This window comes from Balaenoptera musculus, chromosome 21, assembly GCF_009873245.2.
Source record: "Balaenoptera musculus isolate JJ_BM4_2016_0621 chromosome 21, mBalMus1.pri.v3, whole genome shotgun sequence".
Classification (NCBI taxonomy): Eukaryota; Metazoa; Chordata; class Mammalia; order Artiodactyla; family Balaenopteridae; genus Balaenoptera; species Balaenoptera musculus.
The window spans coordinates 22,111,743-22,131,568 of record NC_045805.1 but is presented as its reverse complement, the minus strand read 5'-3'; the positions used below and the strand labels follow the sequence as shown (position 1 = coordinate 22,131,568).

At 43.6% G+C, this 19,826-nt stretch overlaps 1 long non-coding RNA gene across 1 annotated transcript; it reads right to left on the bottom strand.

Moving 5' to 3' along the window:
• Nucleotides 1-335: 335 nt before the first annotated feature.
• On the bottom strand, nt 336-18,191 carry LOC118888084. Its single transcript, XR_005018232.1, has 3 exons — nt 18,117-18,191; nt 2,029-2,301; nt 336-447 (listed from the first exon to the last, which is right to left on the bottom strand). It is a non-coding gene; the product is annotated as an uncharacterized LOC118888084 (long non-coding RNA).
• Between the last annotated feature and the right edge of the window lie 1,635 nt (nt 18,192-19,826).

Sequence of the window (19,826 nt, the reverse complement as noted above, 5' to 3'; positions counted from 1 at the left end):
ATGCTCCGCAACAAGAGAAGCCACTGCAGTGAGAAGCCCACGCACCGCAATGAAAAGCAGACCCCGCTCGCCGCAACTAGAGAAAGTCCACGCACAGCAACGAAGACCCAATGCAGCCAAACTATAAATAAATAAAAAATAAAAAAAGAATACACTAAAAACACAAAGAATGGGTCATCAAAGCTCAAAAATGTATGCCGAGAGTACTTAGCCTCTGCAAGCATAGAATATCTTTTTTTTAAAAAAGTCTCAAACTTCTAAATAATAGTGGTTGTAATGATAAAAAGCATAATGATGAGACAGGATGGCACGCCTTTGCATAACGTTACCTGTTCAGCCTGCAGGTGCTGTTTCATCTCTTGCACTGACTTTGAGGCCCCAGGGACGTCTGCAGTCATGGGTGACATTTAGCTCTTCTTTCTCATAGAACTTCAGAAGGAGTTCTACCTGGAAAATTTCCAGAGGGGGTATTGAAATTGAAGCCATAAGAATCTCTATAATGTACCTGTAGTTTAACTTTCCAGTGTCCCTTTTTAAGATAAATAGTTGGAAAATATACCCTGAAGTAACTGCGCAAGTGAATTTGACATTGTTTTAGACCCCATAACAACTGCATCTACAGGCTGGCACTTACTGTCATGGATGGTGAACTCTATTTTTTTTGTTTCTACGTCTACAGTTCCTCAGTTTATTGATCTCTCATTCATCAGAAGATCTGTAAACATAATGAAGCCTAAATGGAGCACACATGAATATGAATTTTGTGGTGTGTATAAATTAAGCCTCCTGCTGCAACATTTGGGGGAGATATTTCTCCTAGGAATGAATGTTGCCACCGACAGGTGTGTAATAAGATGCTATTTTCATCCTCCCTCATCTAAGGTTTTTAATGTAACTGGAAACATTCTTGGAGGCAGGGGGAGGGAGATGCCCTGAGTCATTGTGAAAACCATTATTCTGCGTCATGCTCAGCTGGACATGGGAATGAATTAAAACAAATGTTCAAGAATGTTCTATTTCCATATGAAGCTATTTCATCTGTTATCTTTTTCTCTTGCACTTAAATGTGACCAAAAGATCTTCCAAAATGAAATGCAGCCTTGTATGAAATCAAATTGATTTCTCTTATTTGTAATTTACCAGAGAATATTTGTCCTGAGTATTATTAGGCAGCAAAACTATTCTATTTATTTAAAAAAGAAAGAAAAAGGAAAAAAACATTTGGAGTTGATGTTAAAAAGAGAAAACTATACAGTGTGTTCTACATTTGAAATTCCACAAACTGTTAATAAACTGGATTTTTCCTGTAAAGAGATGCATGCATCCTTTTGCCTCATTTCACCAGGCTCAGTGTTCACTTTTACCATCTCCAGCACCCCTTGTTCAGTCAAATGTATATGAAGTCCAAAGCCATCTAAGAAATGCCCTGCTCCAGCCAGGATCAAACAGAATGCTTCTGGAATGGAACATCAGCAGAGCTGCTCCCTTTGTTCACTTTTTTCCCTTCACGTTTTTTATTGTTAGCAGTGACTACATTTCAGAAACAAAGCCACCTGCTTTCAAACACAAATGAGGGAAGGCTGAGTCTGTGTGCTTGTACGTGTGTGTGCATATGCACTGGGATGGGGGGCACGGATGTGTGTGTGTGTGTGTTCCCTCGCAAAAGGAGTTATTTATGTGTCTAACCTGTCTTTGGGTGCTTACAAAATATTCAGCAGGCTGGAATGAACCTCTCCGGAGGGTGCTGAGCCCCAGATGGACATGTTAGGGAGTAAGGCTCAGGAGTAATGCTGGGAAGGCACTCGTGCTGAGATGCTCCTAGCCTGGCAGAGCCAGCATTCACCTGAGGGGCCAGGAGAGCCTTGACTCCTTATCTGTGAAAATCAGGGCACCTGACGTTGCCTTTGGGAGCCTTGGTTTTCTTATCTGTAAAATGAAAAGTCTGAACTATGTCGGGGGTCTCCATTCTTGGCTGCACAGTAGCCTCGCTTGATTTTCTTGTTTTTAATAATGATGCAAGGGCCTTACCCCAGACCACTTGAATTAAACCCCCAGGGATGGAATCCAGAAACGAATATTTTTTTAAGCTCCCAGGTGCATCTAGGTGCAGCCAGGGTGGTGAACTGCGGCTGGGTGATCGCCAAAATCTCTCCAGCGCGGGTTCTGTAGGACTTGCTCCCGTCAGATCAGGTGTCTGTTGGGTCAGCTCTGTGTCCTCAGCAGTCCACCCTGCCCGGTCGTTCTCCATCCCATGGAACGTTCCAGATGCATAAGTCATCAGGGCCGAAGCTCCAACAGGATCTGCGGAAACAGTCAACATCATTAACTGGACTATCCAAACTAAAGAGTGAGGATTTGGGGGGGTGGGGGGAGGGAAGGATTGTTTAAAGGGAATCGTAGTGGTTCCTAAGAAACCTGTGGGACAGCATCAAAGCTGCTGGGAACTCTGCACAGTGAGCTCATTTCCCTGTTCACACCCAGTTACGATGTCTCTTTTGCAGCCCCACGCTGTGCTGCAAAGATAAACGAATTTAATCAATAGCAAGAGCTGCATTTTTTTGTTTTTTTTGGTTTTTTTTTTTGACTTGGACCAATTTTGAAGTCTTTATTGAATTTGTTACAATATTGCTTCTGTTTTATGTTCTGGTTCTTTGGCCATGGGGCATGTGGGATCTGAGCTCCCTGACCAGGGATCGAACCCGCCCCCTCCCCGAATGCTTTTGATCTTGCAGTCAAGTCACATAGTTTCCTTTTCCAGGACAGTGCCACACTTCCCTCTGCCCTGTTCTCTTGTCTCTCCGAGCTTTTCCCCTCTTACTCCTGTTTAACCCATCCATCCCCTCGCCCAGTCATCCACAGATCTGCTCCCCACCCCACCTTGGGCCGCCCCCGCCAACCCTCCGCATGATTTTATTTTATTTTTCTCATTTCCCATTCACCCTACTTTGTATGCTCTCACCCTCCCTTCCCACGTCTCCCTTTCCCAACCAAGATCGCTGGGCCACCGATGGCTGTGAGGATGTGAAAATCTGAGCCACAGGCATGAATAACGAATTGGAAGAGGCAGACTGAAGCCAGTCGGAACTGAGACAGTATTTCCGAAATGCAGCCAAATGACTTAGCAAGAGGCGGGATGGAGTTACTGCAATCCCTGGAAGCCCCGGACACACTGGTAATTATGAAAATGCAGTTGTGATAAAGTATGAATCTGCAATTGTCCTAAGGCTGACGGAAGCGTCATACCCTGCTCTGGGCTGAAACTGGGAGTTCTGGAAGGTGCGGGGACACTTGCCGACCCCGTTGAGCTGAGGGACTAGTGCAGTCACTGGCGAGATGGCCTGCTTCCTCATTCCAAGAATAGCACCTCCACCCTGGGTTGGGTGCAGCTAGACAAGGATGGCTAGAGGGTGTGGTACTGGAAGCTCCCACCCGGCAGCAAGGTCAGGGGAGTGGGGGCTCTGGATCTTGAGGTTGCCGGAGGGGGAACAGGCAGGAGTCTGGACGCCAAGGAGAGTTGTCTGCTGCTCTTCTAACTCATCAGAAACCAGCCTAAGTACCAGCCCTCAGCTCTCAGGTGTCTGCTCCTGCACTGTTCCCATTTAGTCGGAAACCTCCTTTGGACCTTCCTTCACAAGCAAGACTTGCGAGACTTGGTGATGGGTCTGTGGAGCCAGTGGTCCAATCTGGGGACCTGCTGGAGCTGGTTGGTGAATGAGGGCCTGCAGACAATCTTAACTAACATTCTGGCCACCCCTCGAGTTCTCTCCCATTTGCCCCAGACACGTCTTTGTGAAATATAAACCTGGCTATAGCGCCGTCTGCCCAGAAACCTGTCAGCAGCTACCCATTGGCTCCAGAACTGAGGCTAAACTCCTGATAATAACCTCCAAGGCCCTCTGTGACTCGGCCCAAACTTCCATCTCCGACTTCGCGTCTCCACTCGGTGACTCGACCCGACAGTGCAGAGATGCCGAATGCTCTGTGCTCCGTGCTCTCTGCTGCTCCTTCCCTGCGCACCTGCGATGCGGCTGTGTCCCCTGCATCTCCGTCTCCTACATGAACACCCATTTATCCTCCCAAGACCCAGCGTAGGAGCCCTGTTCGCTAGGAATTGCTCTGGAGCTCTCAGATTGGACGAACTCCCCCTCCCCAGCTTGTGCTCCCACCTTACCTACTGTCGACTTAACGTGGAAAGGTCTTTGTGAGCCCGGAATGTGTTACCCGGCCCAAGCGCGCTCTGCTTGCTGCACGACAGGCCAGTAAGTCGGGAGACAAGTTGTTGAGGCAAAGGAGTAATGACTTTAACGGGAAAGCTAGCAGACTGAGAAAATAGCAGACTAGTGTCTCAAAAAACCATCTTCCCTCAGTCCAAATTCGGGTTTCTTTTACACAGAGAAAGGGGAGGGGGAGGAGCTCACTGCGATGCCAACCAATGGCTGAGCAGGACTGCTAAGGCTCGCTCACTAACTAACGGTTACTCGCTACGGGTCCTTCCCTAATGGTAGCTCACTAACGGTGAGTGGGACCGCTAACGGTGGCTCCTTGACACTTGCTCGCTAAGGGTCGCTCGCTTGGGGGGAGGGGCCCCCTGCGAGGCCGACCAGCGGCGGAGCAGGACTGTTAACGGTCACTCCCTAACGGTTGGTCCCTAAGGGTCTCTCACTAACGGTCAGTTGCTTGGGGGAGGGGCCCCCTGCGAGGCCGACCAATGGCCGAGCAGGACTGCTAACGGTCACTCCCTAACGGTTGGTCCCTAAGGGTCTCTCACTAACGGTCAGTTGCTTGGGGGAGGGGCCCCCTGCGAGGCCGACCAACGGCCGAGCAGGACTGTTAACGGTCACTCCCTGTTGGTCCCTAAGAGTCTCTCACTAACGGTCAGTTGCTTGGGGGAGGAGCCCCCTGCGAGGCCGACCAATGGCCGAGCAGGACTGTTAACGGTCACTCCCTAACGGTCCCTAAGGGTCTCTCACTAACGGTCAGTTGCTTGGGGGAGGGGCCCCCTGCGAGGCCGACCAACGGCCGAGCAGGACTGTTAACGGTCACTCCCTGTTGGTCCCTAAGAGTCTCTCACTAACGGTCAGTTGCTTGGGGGAGGAGCCCCCTGCGAGGCCGACCAATGGCCGAGCAGGACTGTTAACGGTCACTCCCTAACGGTCCCTAAGGGTCTCTCACTAACGGTCAGTTGCTTGGGGGAGGGGCCCACTGCGAGGCCGACCAATGGCCGAGCAGGACTGCTAACGGTCACTCCCTAGCAGTTGGTCCCTAAGGGTCTCTCACTAACGGTCAGTTGCTTGGGGGAGGGGCCCCCTGCGAGGCCGACCAATGGCTGAGCGGGACCACTACCGGTGGCTCGCTAACAGCCATGTGCCTGCCCCGCCCCTATTACAAATGGACACTCTGGGGGCAGATACCCCCTCTCATTCACCCAGGAATGTTCCCTGCATCCAACACAATGCCTGGAACAGAGCAGACATCCATTAATGCTTGTGTAGAGAATCCTGGCTGGAACAGAACAGGAAGCTAGGATTACAGTACTCCCATCTTACGGGTATGGATGTTCCCACAGTCCCTGCCTTGGATAGAGGTCCAGCCCCCGGAGCAACGCTCCCCTTCCCCGTCCCTCCCAGTGGAGAGCGCCCAGCACCTGCTCATCTGTCACCCCCTCCCCCAGCCTGACATGTTGTGACTGTGATCTCAGGGGTCCACTGCTCCCCAGTTCCCTGTCTCTTCTCAGTGTTGTGCAGCCTTGACGGGCAGAGGAGATGCACCCTGCTGACTCGGATATTGAACTAAATCTTTCAAGCCAAAACTTAGTTCACTCTCCCCGAATGAGGACAATGACTGAGTCACAAAGGAACAGGTAGAGCAGGTATGAGTCTCTGTCTGCAAATTCGAATGTGCTAAAAAGGAATCTTGAATTTTTCACAACTCGATTTAATTTTTATGTCAAGTTCCATTTTTTTCCTGAGATGGTGGGGTGAGTCTCCCCTCCATTTTCCCGAGGGTGGCATCTGAGCACCAGGGGGTTAATGTGGTGTCGGGGTGAGGGCGGACCTGGTCTTCATCCTCAGTGTCGTCTATTCATCCTGGTTCCTGCTGGGAAGCACCACCTCATGTCACACCCTGTCCGCCCTGGGGGTCGCTGAGGCTGCCTCATTCCCGTACTCTCTGCCACGCTTGGGGACCAAGAAATCATATTGGGGTCATGACGGGGCCAGGAGAACTCTGTAAGGCCACATCTGCCAAGTCACAGTATAGAGTCATCGTCACTTCCCCAGAACATTAAAGAAATAGGACGTGGGCTCACTCTGTTCTCTTTTTGTTGGGTTGGTTTTAGGTTCCAGCATCCCTCACACTTGACGTGGAACCAGGGCTCATGGCCTCCTTTCTTGGGGACCTCCCAGCATCTAAGCTCTCATAACTCCCCGATCCAATTCACTCTCCTTCCAGTCTGTGGCATCCTTTTCTAGCCAGTGTGTACGTGAGGGTGAAGCGAGGGCCCTTCCGACGACTCATCTGAGATTGATAGTCTGTTACCTCTGTCCTGTTTCCATTTCCTCAAAGCCTATTGTTCTGAAACTCAAAGGCCATGAGGAGACTTCTTCCTCTGATCTTTCTTTTCACATTGCTTTCCTAAGACAGTGATCACCTACCACCATCTAGTTACTGAATGGAGAGCAGGGGTAGGGTCTAGAGGGATTGGAGGCAGAGGTATTATTAAGAATGTGAGCAAACACTAAGGTAGCATTTATAATCAATCAGGCACTGTTCTAAGGTCTTCACATACATTAGCTCATCAAATCATTGCCACCCAATGAGGCAGATACTGTTATTATTCCCAGTTTGCAGATGAGGAAACTGAGATTAAGTAGTGACAAATTGGAGGAGCTGGGACTTGAACCCAGGCAGCCTGGCTCCAGGGTCTGTGCCCTTAACCACTAAAATGACAGCTTCTCACTAATCAACAAACACCCTGCCACACACGTTATTTTTGTTATTGATCTGTCTTCCTTGAAGCTGTATAGGAAAAGAAAAGTTTAAAAATATTATGATGGAAACTTCTCCTTCTACTCAAAGTGCTTATGCTGGGATTTAACAAATTTTGATCTTGAAGAGAAATCTATCCATCATCCATGTGAATGTCAAAAAAAAGATAAAAGCCTAGAAGTCCTTAAAAAACAGAATCTCCCACCACCATCGCCACCACCAACGCCACCAGCTCAATCTGCCTGGAAGCGTTTTATCAGGCCCCTCAGCAGCAGGGTAAGAGTTAGAGGACCTGACCTCTGAAAAGGTGTTGCCAACTCTATATATCTCCCTCTGTGTGCCCTGGATGCTTCTATCTAATTCTAAGAACTAACATCCCTTTTGAATGAAAAGATGCCCAAGAAAAAGCATTTGTGTAGAACAACCATTCTTAACATTTTGGGGGGTCACAGACCTTTTTGCAATCTATGAAGTACATCCCCAGAAAAAACAAATGCTTGTATCCAAATGCACACATAATTTGGCATAAAATTTTAGGCAAATTACTGAGCCCTGTACTACGTGTGAACTCTTCCTGGAAGGGAAACTGCATTATGTGTTTCTGTACCTTCAACACCTAGCAGAGAATAAACTCATTGAGTTAGACCCGCCCTGCCTCCACGCTGGTCCCAGGCATGCACACTGACTCTCTGTGTATCATGAGACACGGAAAATCTTCCCCTCCCCTTTATCCAGCCCAGATTCTCTGCAAATGCCTGGTGCCAACAAGGACATTTGTTCTTTGTGCATGGATGCCTGTGTTTTTGCCTCCGAGAGACAAGCACTGACTGGGATCTGAGTAGAAGCGGCCGCTCTGATTTTCAGGCAATTTGGGGGCTGCACATAAAACTCTACGTCCTTGTGGGGGCCAGGTAGGAAAGGACCAAAGCTCTGGGCCTCTTTATAACCCCATAGAGGACTCCTTCTCACCCATTACTGCAGGGTAGCCAATCCCCTGACTGGTTTTTCCCTTTTCAGAAGGGAATCCAACACATCAAGTTTTAAAATACCTTCTCGAAGAAAACAATTTAATGCGTTTTCCTGCACCTCAAGAGTACTGGTGAAGTGCAGTTAACTCTGCTTTTCAATTCTCGAATCAGTCAGCAGAGAGGATGTTTGGGTCAAGGCCAAACGTTATTCTTTCTATGAAGGAAACACAGAGATGGTTCAGGATAAACTCTGTGAGCAACTCAGAGCCCTCTGCAAGAAATCATGGTACTCTGTGAGGGCAAACACTTACATGATTATCACTTGTGGTTAGCTGGAGTCACGCCACCAATGGGATTATTAAGAATCAGTAGGGCAGGACTTCCCTGGTGGCGCAGTGGTTAAGAATCTGCCTGCCAATGCAGGGGACACGGGTTAGAGCCCTGGTCCAGGAAGATCCCACATGCCGCGGAGCAACTAAGCCCGTGCGTCACAACTACTGAGCCTGTGCTCTAGAGCCCGTGAGCCACAACTACTGAGCCCATGTGCCACAACTACTGAAGCCCACGCGCCTAGAGCCCGTGCTCCGCAACAAGAGAAGCCACTGCAATGAGAAGCCCACACACCACAACGAAGAGCAGCCCCCACTCACCGCAACTAGAGAAAGCCCACGTGCAGCAAAGACCCAACGCAGCCAAAAATTAATTAATTAATTTTTTAAAAAAGAGAAAAATCTTTAACAACAACAATGAAAGAATCAGTAGGGCAAACACAGCAGAGACAGCTAAAAGCTACTGGGAAATAATAACAATACTTTCTTCATTCTCATTTTTCTTTTCCTTTCCTCCTGGGTTGGGGTGGCATGGTTTATCCTTCTCATTCCTTCTATCAACAGTCTCTACTTCTCCGATGATTTTTTCTTGTGATCTATTCTTATTATCGAGTTTTATATCTTAACTGTGTTCATGGATTCCTATACCTTGAAAAGGGCCATCTTCTTTCCTTGCAAGTGATCCCTGAGCCTTTGTGATTCCCTACCCCTCAGTAATTATTCTAGACATGTTCCTTGTTATGAGTACATTTATGATTATATAAACTACATACATGTATAAGTATAGTAAAATACTTTCCATATATATAACAAACACAAAAATAAATTGTAAAATGATAAGATGAAATAATTATAAATAGGGCTCTAATATTTTATCCTTTCTCCTAATGCACTGTCCACCCCTTTGAGATTTAAACACCCTGCTTTGAAACACAGGCCTAGTGTATCACCAAGCAGGTAAACATCAGAGCAAAGTCCTCCAAGGGCTAAAACTGGCTGTCACTGCCTCAGATTGTAACCTGTAATAGTCCCCTAACACCCGACATTCATATAGGTGAGGTCATTCACAAACTGAATGTTTGTGTCCCCCCCCCAAAATTCATATGCTGAAGCCCTAACCCCCCAGAGTGGCTGTATTTGGAGTTGGGTCTCTAAGGAAGTAATTAAGGTTAAATGAGGTCATAACTGTGGATCCCTAATCCAATTGGATTAGATAGGTTTGGTGCCCTTATAAGAAGAGACAGAAGAGAGCCCTCTCTCTCTCTCTCCCTCAGTCTCCCCCTCTCCATCTCTCTCTTCCCCCAAGCCTGCACCTCAGAAAGACCATGTGAGCACACAGCAAGATGACATCCATCTGCAAGCCGGGAAGAGAGTTCTCACCAGGAACCAGCCCTGCCAGACCTTGATCTGGGACTTCCAGCCTCCAGAACCACAAGAAAATAAATTTTTGTTGTTCAAGCCACCCGGTCTGTGGCATTTTGTTATGGCAACCGGAGCAGACCAATCCACTCTCGGAAAACTCACCAGATTATTCCTGTAACCCCAGCGTTATAAACACAGGTAGATATAGTCATTCAATTTGAGGTTAATACTTTCTTCTAAGTTGGTCATACAATTAGTATCAGGTGAGAAACTTTGGTGGTGCCAGAAATGTTTGGAGGTAAGAGGAACTCACACAACATCCCCCTGACCTGCGCGAGCAGAGGAATGTAGGGCCAGTGCAGTCCTGCTGCTACAGCAGAGGTGAAAGCCCTCACTTTTCCATCAGAAAGGCACCAGCATCCCCACTGCACTGCACTGTAACTGCCCCCATTATCGTGATCTTAGTGTATGCCTCAGAGAGACAAGAATTGAAGTGTCTGTGGGAAGTAACTGAAGCTCAGCTCTTGAGAATTTTATGGGCTGCTGTTTCTTGACATACTTTTAGAGAGATAACCTGATCTGCTCTTCCACTGAAAACAACAAAGATAGATGCTGCTTTTATTTAAAAAAATAAACCTCTTTAAAATGCACTCATGAACAAGGGAGAAAAGAAAATCAATGGAGGGTAAAAGTTAATTAAAAGGAGAAATATATATAGGTAACTAAGCACTGAATCTGGCTTTTGCTCTGGGGAAATCTTTTAAATCATGATTATTTTGAGCTCCTGTTTTTGACAACTGTGCAAACTGTGAGGCATAAGACAAATCCTCATGCGCAACCAAAGGGGGGAGTCTGAAAGGAAAACCCATGAGTAATCTAGGAACAGCAGACAAACCTAAGAACCCACAGAAGGGACCATTAAAAAGTGCTTGTGTCTCTCAACCTTGGAGCTGGGTTGAAGGGAAAAATCTCTCTCCTGAGAATTCATAACCATAATCTAGTTTTCATGGGAATTTTCAGTCCAAGTTCACACTACTTCAAATCTAGAACTGATTTTAAAATAGCCCCTGGTGGGTAGTGCCCTGCTGTGCAAGGTAGAAGTAAATGCATATTATCTTTGAAGGAAATTACTTTCAACTAAGGCTTCAAAGACTGCTACAGATAAAGTTCCAAGGAACATGAGTCCATAGTCAGCACTACAACAAACACATAAACAGGAGTCACGAATGAGAGATTATAAAATCAATCAAGAAAATTCAAAAAGAATCCAAAAGAATGTCTAAAAACAAAAATATAGTGATTGAAAGTCAAAGCTCAATTTTCAGGCTACACAACAGGCACAGTTTAAGACTGATTCACTGAAATGGAAAATGGTTCAGCAGAAATTACACTAACGCAGCAGAGAGAGAAAATGAAGTGCTGAAAATTAGAAAGATATTAAGAATCTTGTAGCATAGAGTAAGTTTCAGAATCCCAAAATCACAATCAGATTTTCAGAGGGATGTAATAAAGAGAATGGAGAAGAGGCAATATTCAAAATGAAAATGGCTAAGAAGTTTCTGTTACTGTCAAAAGATTCAAATTCTCATATTTGAAAGATCAATCTTTCAAAGAAGATTAAGTTTTTTAAGATCCACAACTATACACATCATAATCAAACTGCAGAAAAAACATAATAAGAGGATCTTAAAAGCAGCCAGAAAAGAAGAATCATCTGCAAAGGAGTAACAATTATACTGGCAGCTGACTTCTTAGCAGCAATAATGAAAATCAGAAGATAGTGGAATAATATTTTCAATATGCTGAGAAAAAGATAACTCAAAAACTAAAATTTTATACCCACAAATCTATCATTCAAATATGAGGATGAAATAAAGATATTTTATGGTAAATAAAAACTAACAGAGGTTCCAACTAACAGACCCTGGCTTTAAGAACTTCCAAATAAGCATTTCACATAGAAAGAAACTAATCCTAGACAAAAGGTCTGGGATGAAAGAAAGAATGGTGAGTAAAGAAATACGTAAAATTGTGGGTATACATAAACAAACTTTTAATGCGGAAAACAACAATAATAATATATTTTCAGAGTTAAACAAAAAAGATAAAACTAAAATACAGCAATGGTATAGAAGTAAGGAGGAGGTGATTGGAGTTAAAGTGTTTATACATTGGATTGTTTGGGTGGGTGGTAAAGGTATTCATTAACTTTAGACTTTACATTCATATTAAAAATTTCCAAGGTAACCATTAAAGGAATACAATGCATATATTCCACAATCCTACTTCTAGAAATTTTTGAAACAGCAACAAACTGGAAACTTTATAAATGAATATTAGTAGAGAATTAGTTAAAATAATTATGGATAATAGAATACTATGAACACAATTAAGATAATACAATACTCTGCAGCCATTTTTAAAGTGCAATAACTATATATGTATTTCTTGGAAATAATCTCCAAGGTAAAAGCAAAAATGATGCATATCATGTGCTAATATTTATTGCTTTTTAAAAAGGAGGGATTAGAAAAGAATATGTACATACATTATGCTTATATTTTCATAGGATATCTCTAAAAGATATATAGGAAACTGACAATAGTAATTGCCTCTAGGTTAACTTTTTAATATTCTAGTGCATATGTACTCTTTTAATAACCTATAAAATAAAAGCCAGAGCCAAAACATACAGAAATAAATACTCAGAGGAAGGCAGACACACACACACACACACAAATACAGCAAAGAATCCATGGCAAAAGATACCATCTTTAAAAAGTATACCTTTGTGAAAGTAAAACAGCTTAAAAGAAGCACTCAGGGGCTTCCCTGGTGGCGCAGTGGTTGAGAGTCTGCCTGCCAATGCAGGGGACATGGGTTCGAGCCCTGGTCTGGGAGGATCCCACGTGCCGCGGAGCAACTGGGCCCACGAGCCACAGTTACTGAGCCTGCGCGTCTGGAGCCTGTGTTCCGCAATGGGAGAGGCCGCGACAGTGACAGGCCTGCGCACCGCGATGAGGAGTGGCCCCAGCTCGCCACAACTGGAGAAAGCCCACGCACAGAAACGAAAACCCAACACAGCCAAAAATAAATAAATAAATAAATTTATTAAAAAAAAAAAAAAGGAGCACTCAGACCTTCCCTTCTCTCATATATAACGACAGAGCTCTAATCCTTGCATTTGCTACAGAGTCTTATATGAGCATTACTCCTCTCCTTTACACTCTGTTCAATCGTACATTCCTTGAAGGCCTGAATCAATGTATTATCCCCTTTGTAGTTCTCACAAAATATATAGAATGGAGCTTTGTATAACAGATGCTTAATAAATTAATTAACATTTGTGAGTTACTATGTACTGTATTTTTATGGATTTGAAGTTTTTACCCTACCAAACTTATCTGAATCATAGTAATAAGTTTTCATAACATGTGAAACTCAATGGTATATTATATGAGTTAAAATTTGGAAGTTTTAGTTCCACTACTTCCTTTCACCTTCTAGACTTCTTGCTAAATTTGACACAATAAGAAAGACTTACTTCCGGTATTTAGGACAGCAAAAACCACAAAATTGTCTTACAAGCAACCATATTAACATGTTCTTAATGTCTTCATTCTGTGTGACCCAAAAGCCAGCATATGGAATGCATTCTGTGATCATGTTTGTATATGTCACATTCTTAAACTTTGCAATGAGGAGCTCTTGGGCTGAAGGCCAAATCTGAGAAGTGGACGGGGGAGTAGGGTCCTGGATGTGCAATGGTGGCCGACCATTAATCCCAGACACCCTGGCCCAACACTCCTGGGAGTCTCCCGAATCCTACAGATCAGTTGCAGCTGGAGATGCAGAACTGGGTCCTTGCGGTAGATGAAGTAAGTGGCTTTCTATATCCTGAAGTTTTCTGGACAAAATCACTTTCTTATGCATTCATTTGTATTCTAACTAGAAAGAAATCATCCGTGAAAATAAGCATGAGAAGGTCTTTTTCAGATGTTTACACTGGAATAGTTATTTCTAACTTTTTAAATTTTTTGGCCACGGAAGTGTTTCTTCCCATATGTAAAGTAGATGAACGTGGAATGGGGATGGAGGCAGCCCAGAACCCCAATTTCCAGCTCCTAAATCTATGGACAGTCGGCAGTGGTTCTGAAGCTTTTGCGTGTGTTTAAGAGCCACCTGGGAGTCCACAAGAAATGCAGGTTATTGGGTTTAACCCCTGAGGAGTCTGATCAGAAGATGTGGGTGGAGTCTGAGAGTCTAAATCTTAACAAGCACCCCAGGGGATGTAGAGGATGTGACTCTGCCCTACCATCTCACAACCTGTCATCCTTTACAGTGCTGCTCAGCAGAGTCCAGTGTGAAAATTACCCGGCAAGCTGGTCCCAATTGAGGCTCCTTCTTTGACTTACTCGCATAGTGATAGAGGCCCAAGATTCTCAACTCGCTTTAGCTGATTTTTCCCATAATTTCCTAAGGCACTCAAACCTGAAGCGGCAACTACATTTTTTCCGGTTGGTGGAAAGAATTCTAAGAACTTGTTTATTTTAAAGCAGCAGTAATGATAGATACAGAGATTGAAATTCCATCTAACACTCATTTCCCAAATTATCTCAATAGAAGGAAGTGGAGCAACTTCTAGATCATGTGGAACTGGTAAGGACACCAGCTGAAACCCTAAAAATAGCTGCATCATGTTCCAAGCCCAATCAGGGAATTCTTTCCCGACAAATGACTTCAGTGGATTCCCATGAATGCACAGCTGCCTGGGGGGATGCAAGACTGCCACACGGGGCTGAAACAAAGGGTCTTAGATTTCAGAAACACTGATCACTAGTGAACCTCCACTGGACCAGCTATTTTCTTGTCTAAGAAATTGGACATTGGTGAAACCTGTACGTCCAGAATAGGGGAGTTGTGCTGAGCAGGAAATATATTGCTCTTTCCGTTTGGGGTGTGTGGTAACACATCACACCTGGGTGCCCATCCTGCCTCTCAGATTAGACAGTAGAGAAACTACAGAGTAGGAGCCAGCATATGTGCCTTTCTTTATCCAGATTCTATCACAGTGTTTTTTATGGTGATTGATAACACCAGCTGATTCCATCTGAGCAGGAAAAGCCTGCAAAGGGGGTTCCGAGATCCACTTTCCTTCGGAAGAAATCATGAGCTCACTTAGATATGTCAACAGAAGTTACAGAATCGCAGTCTTATAACCATAGCACCTGGGACCATATATTGGCTAAAAACACCAACAATAAAAAACAACTAAACTGTGGTAAATTTGGTATTTCTCTGGCACCTGAAATTTCAGAGAACCTGAGAACCTATATACATCATATAACTTGCTATTTTTTCATAAGGATTGTGGAAGATTGTAGTCTAAAATCTGCAAAGCCCTTCAACTCCTGGGGGAGACAGCTGGATAAGAAAGATGACTATCAAGTATTAATCTAATTTTTTAAGTGAGTATACTAGAACTTTAATATTAAAATGAGCATTAACCTTCAAAACAGTCGCCCTAAGAAGACTATACCTCTATTTCATTGCAGAGGCCATTTCTCAAAATATTTCTGGAGTCTTATTTTGTGAATTGCTTTTAAAATCAAGTTAGAAGCTACACAAGAAAAAAAGTCTTCTTACAACAATGTTTTTTAACCTTTCATACATCTTTTTGACATGTGAAAAAAAAATTTAAAGACCGTCAGCTATCCTCTGTCCTAAACCCCACCACAATTATCATGCCATCCAAGAAAGTTTAAACTTAAGTTGAAATTTTTTTTACTGTTTATTTAATGAAATCAAGGATTTTCTTTTTCAATCTGCCATCTCAGAATGCATTTTCAAAATAACCAACACATACACCATCCCCAGAATTTTTACTTACCCACTCAGAATCACTGTATTACATTTAGTAAAAGCTTGTTTTTAACCAAAAAATAAACAGTTTCATACTCAGTTTGATTAATCCCTTTACTCAACAGCCTGCCTCTGAATGAGGCCTTTTTCAAAACTGAAATCCATTTTGAATAGGGAGAGTTTACCATCATAAAATAAGAGATGTCATAGACTTTGAGAACAGTTTCAGATGGATTCTTAATAGATTTTATACTGATATCTAGAAAAGGACAATATCTGTTTGTGTGCTCAAAATCTAATTGGTTGATTAAGAAAATTAATCTTAGTCATATCTACTTGTTACAGTTTTTAAACATAGGGATTGTGCTCATAACACAGGTCACTATAGTTTAGAAACTACGCTGTGCAGAGAGCAAAGTCTGATCCCCAGTTTATCAGTCATACAGTGTGTTAATCTAGGGCCTCGAAAGACAAGTAGTGAGAGAGACATTTGTATTTGTATAACATAAATTCATAAGGAAGAGCTAAATGTTATTATAGAATCACGTGAGTGTGTGTGTGTGTGTGTCTGAGCGTGTGTGTGTGTGTGAGCGAGTGTGTGTGTGTGTGTGTGTGAGTGAGTGTGTGTGTGTGTGTGTGTGCGCGCGCGCATGTTTTCGGAGGTGTGGGGGGTAAGTCAGAAAAAGCATATATTCAAACTTACTTCAAAGACATTTTTGAAAGTTGACCACTTCTATATAAATGATGAGAAGAATCTGACTGATCAAAAAGAGTTTGTAAACTACCTCTGCCATTAATGTGGCTTAGTTCTTTGTTTTTACTTACTAAAACTCTGTATCCTGTCAAAACCATGTTTCAATGTTTGAAGTCTGAATAGGCTTGGATAGTGATGGGACATAACTTTTTAGTGAAAGGGAAGTCATAAATGTGATATCCACATAAGGAAGAGAAATCGACCCCTTCTGTCTTGTCCCAAGAAAACCTAATGCTGATGGTGATGGTGGTGGTGGTTGTCTTACTGGTGGTAGGGTAGTGGTGATGATTATGCTGTTGGTTTTGCTGCTGGTGGTGGAATTATTGTTAGCGGGAGTGATCCTTCTAATTTTTATCATGCCTTTTCCCCAGCTGGTTCCACTGAAGTGAACAATGTGGTTTCCTGAAGTTTCATATTATCTCATAAGCAAAAACACAGATAATGAGTTGCTTATGTTTTGAAAGAGTAAAAGAAAATGAGCAAAAGTCAGAGACCACCTATTTTATCAGAATTAATATTTTTAGTCCATAGTGAACCTGGGACCAGAGACTTAATTTCCGGATGTAGCACTTCAGCCACTCACTGTGACATTCGGTGGTGTATTTATGCTTTGTTTTTCTCACATAAAGATTACAAAAATGTTCATTTTGAAGTGCCACTGTGGGTTTCTCATGAAATACATTTTTTATCAGCACCAGGATTAATAAGAATGTTCCAGAAGTTAAACAGATAAAACAGTAGACAACATGGTATCACGGAATTAAAATCTTGAGGAATTCGGTTCAAATCCCAGCTTTTACACTCTCAGGCTGTGTGGAGTTAGGCAAGTTAATCTCTCTGAGCCTCTATAAACCATTTTTACTCATAACAGTTGTGATATCCAAGTGTGGGCTTTCCAACACCAAGCAATTCTCCAAGTCTCTGGACACCAACTGTGTCCTGCAATTTAACTCAGTTATGACACTAGCTTCCCAGAGTTAGCATCGGATCCCACAAGCTGAGGGTTCAGTCCCACAAAACTTCAGACACCAAGTGTAAGCTCTGGACCTCCCATACTTCTGACCCACTGGCTATAAATCGGGGATTCCCACCATCCTCTCCTCGGGTTTGGTAATTTGCTAGATCAGCTCACAGAACTCAGGAAGAAGCTTTACTTATTATTACCAGCTTCTTATAAAGGATACGACTTAGAACAGTCAGTGGATGAGATGCACAGGACAAGGTATGTGGGCACACCACCCTTCCGGCACCTCAATCGGTTTACCAACCAGGAACTCTTTAAATCACCCCAAACCCCCACCCCCAAGCAGTTTAGGGCTTTTTATGGAGGTTTCATTACATAGGCATGATTGATTAAATCACAGCCACTGCTGATTACCTCAGTCTCCAGCTCCTCCCCTCCACCCGGAAGTCAGGGGGTGGGGATGAAAGTTCCGATCCTCTCATTGTGGTCTTTCCAGTGACCAGCCCCCATCCTGAGGCTCTTTAGAGGACCCCAGCCACCAGTCATCTCATTAGCATACAGAATGACATTCCTATCACTCCAGAGATCCCAAAAGCTTAGAAGCCCTTGTGTCAGGAACTGAGGACTACAACAAATATGATAACAAAATATGCTCTTTATCACCCCTATTGCTCAGGAAATTACAAGGATTGTAGGATCTCTGTGCCAGGAACCGAGGACAAAGACCAAATATATATTTCTTATTATATCACATTATCACAGCCTCAGTTTCTTCACCTGTGAAATAGGATTATAATCAATACATCATCACATGGTAGTTAAGAGAATTCAATCTGTCACTTGTTAGCAAAGGTTTGGGACTGAGGGAGTGTTCCTTTGGTGGCAATTACCTTATTTTTTCCTGTTCAACAACGATACCCACTCCCTTTGTGCCAGTCTCTGAGCAGGGTACTCCAAGGGATGCTGGAAAAAAAAACAAGCAGACAGGTCACAGTCTACCAGGAACCTCAGCAGAGCTGTGTGGGCCCCTTAAGGGGATAATTCTTCTCCAGAGCAGAAACTTAGTTTGCAGAGCGGCTGGGCATTTTTTGTTTAAGTGTGTCAAGTAGCAAAGTGTCTCGAATGTCAATGATTAGCTTACTTCCACTCAGAGTTTAGAGACCCACTTCATGTATTGTTTAGAGATCAAGGATGTGATACCAAAAAAGGAAACTGAACATTGTTTTCCTGTGTGCTGAATCTAGAAACCTAGTGGGGGCTCATGTCTGCCCAGTCTTTAAAAATGAGTTGTTGCTTAAACATAAATAAATAAATAAATAAAAATAAATAAATAATAAAATAAAATAAAATGGAAAGAAACCTACACAGCTACGCTGGCAAGAAAGTGTTATTCCAATGAGATCAAATTTTTTTTTTTAACATCTTTATTGGAGTATAATTGCTTTACAATGGTGTGTTAGTTTCTGCTTTATAACAAAGTGAATCAGTTATACATATACATATGTTCCCATATCTCTTCCCTCTTGCATCTCCCTCCCTCCCTATCCGACACCTCTAGGTGGTCACAAAGCACAGAGCTGATCTCCTTGTGCTATGCGGTTGCTTCCCACTAGCTATCTATTTTACGTTTGGTAGTGTACATATGTCCATGCCACTCTCTTTGTCACATCTTACCTTTCCCCTTTGAAGTGCATTATGAATGGCACAGTACTCTACAAATGTTTGGCAAGCTTCCACATTTTATTACCTTTGTTATGCTAGCGTGGGTTATAATCGAAGGTTTTAGGATTGTAAAGAACATAAGTCCTCCACTTGTGCTAAGGATGTTTGAGAGAGAAGAGTGAACTTGTGTGCACAAGAAAGCACATACGTCGGGTTTATGGGAAGAAGAGAAAGGGGGCAATGTGACTCCTATGTGCTGCCGTCAGCTTAAAATGTTTGAAATATTGTTCTATTTTTAAATAACTGCTTTTTCAAATTAGCCACTGAATTTGTTTCTGATGTGCAGTAGCATTCCTTTCATGGGATAAAATTCATAGAAACATGCTTAGGAGCTGAAGAAAACTAAGTGGGACTTCTGTGTCCTTCACATTTCCAAACTGTGACCTTGAACTGAAATTAGGTTCCCATCTTTGCCCTCCCAAGACATTACTGCATGAGCCCCTCCTGATTTAGTTACTCAGATGTAGCCCCCGCTCCCCGACACCCACATACACCCTCACCCCATGCCTCCCAGCTAATCTGAGGTTTCTCAAGGTGCCATCACATATGTTCTCAGGGGTAAGTTTTGGGGGGTTGCTTTTTTCATGCTTCTTGGCCTGCAGCCTTCTGCTGCTGCTTCTTATATAAGAGTGCAACTCTACTGGGCCATGCATCTCTGTCCTCATAGCATCCTTTTCTCCCGCCTCCAAGAGGGCGCCTGATTCTCCTTAACCCCCTGCAATACATCTATACATAGTACATCTGAGATCAGGTTTTTCATAAAAGTTTACAGAAGACTTGGTCATAAGCTCGGCGAAATTCACAACTGCTTGTAGAGTTGGATACTGACAGGATTTCAGGCTCAGACCCAACCTCTGCACCACGGTCTAGGTTCCATG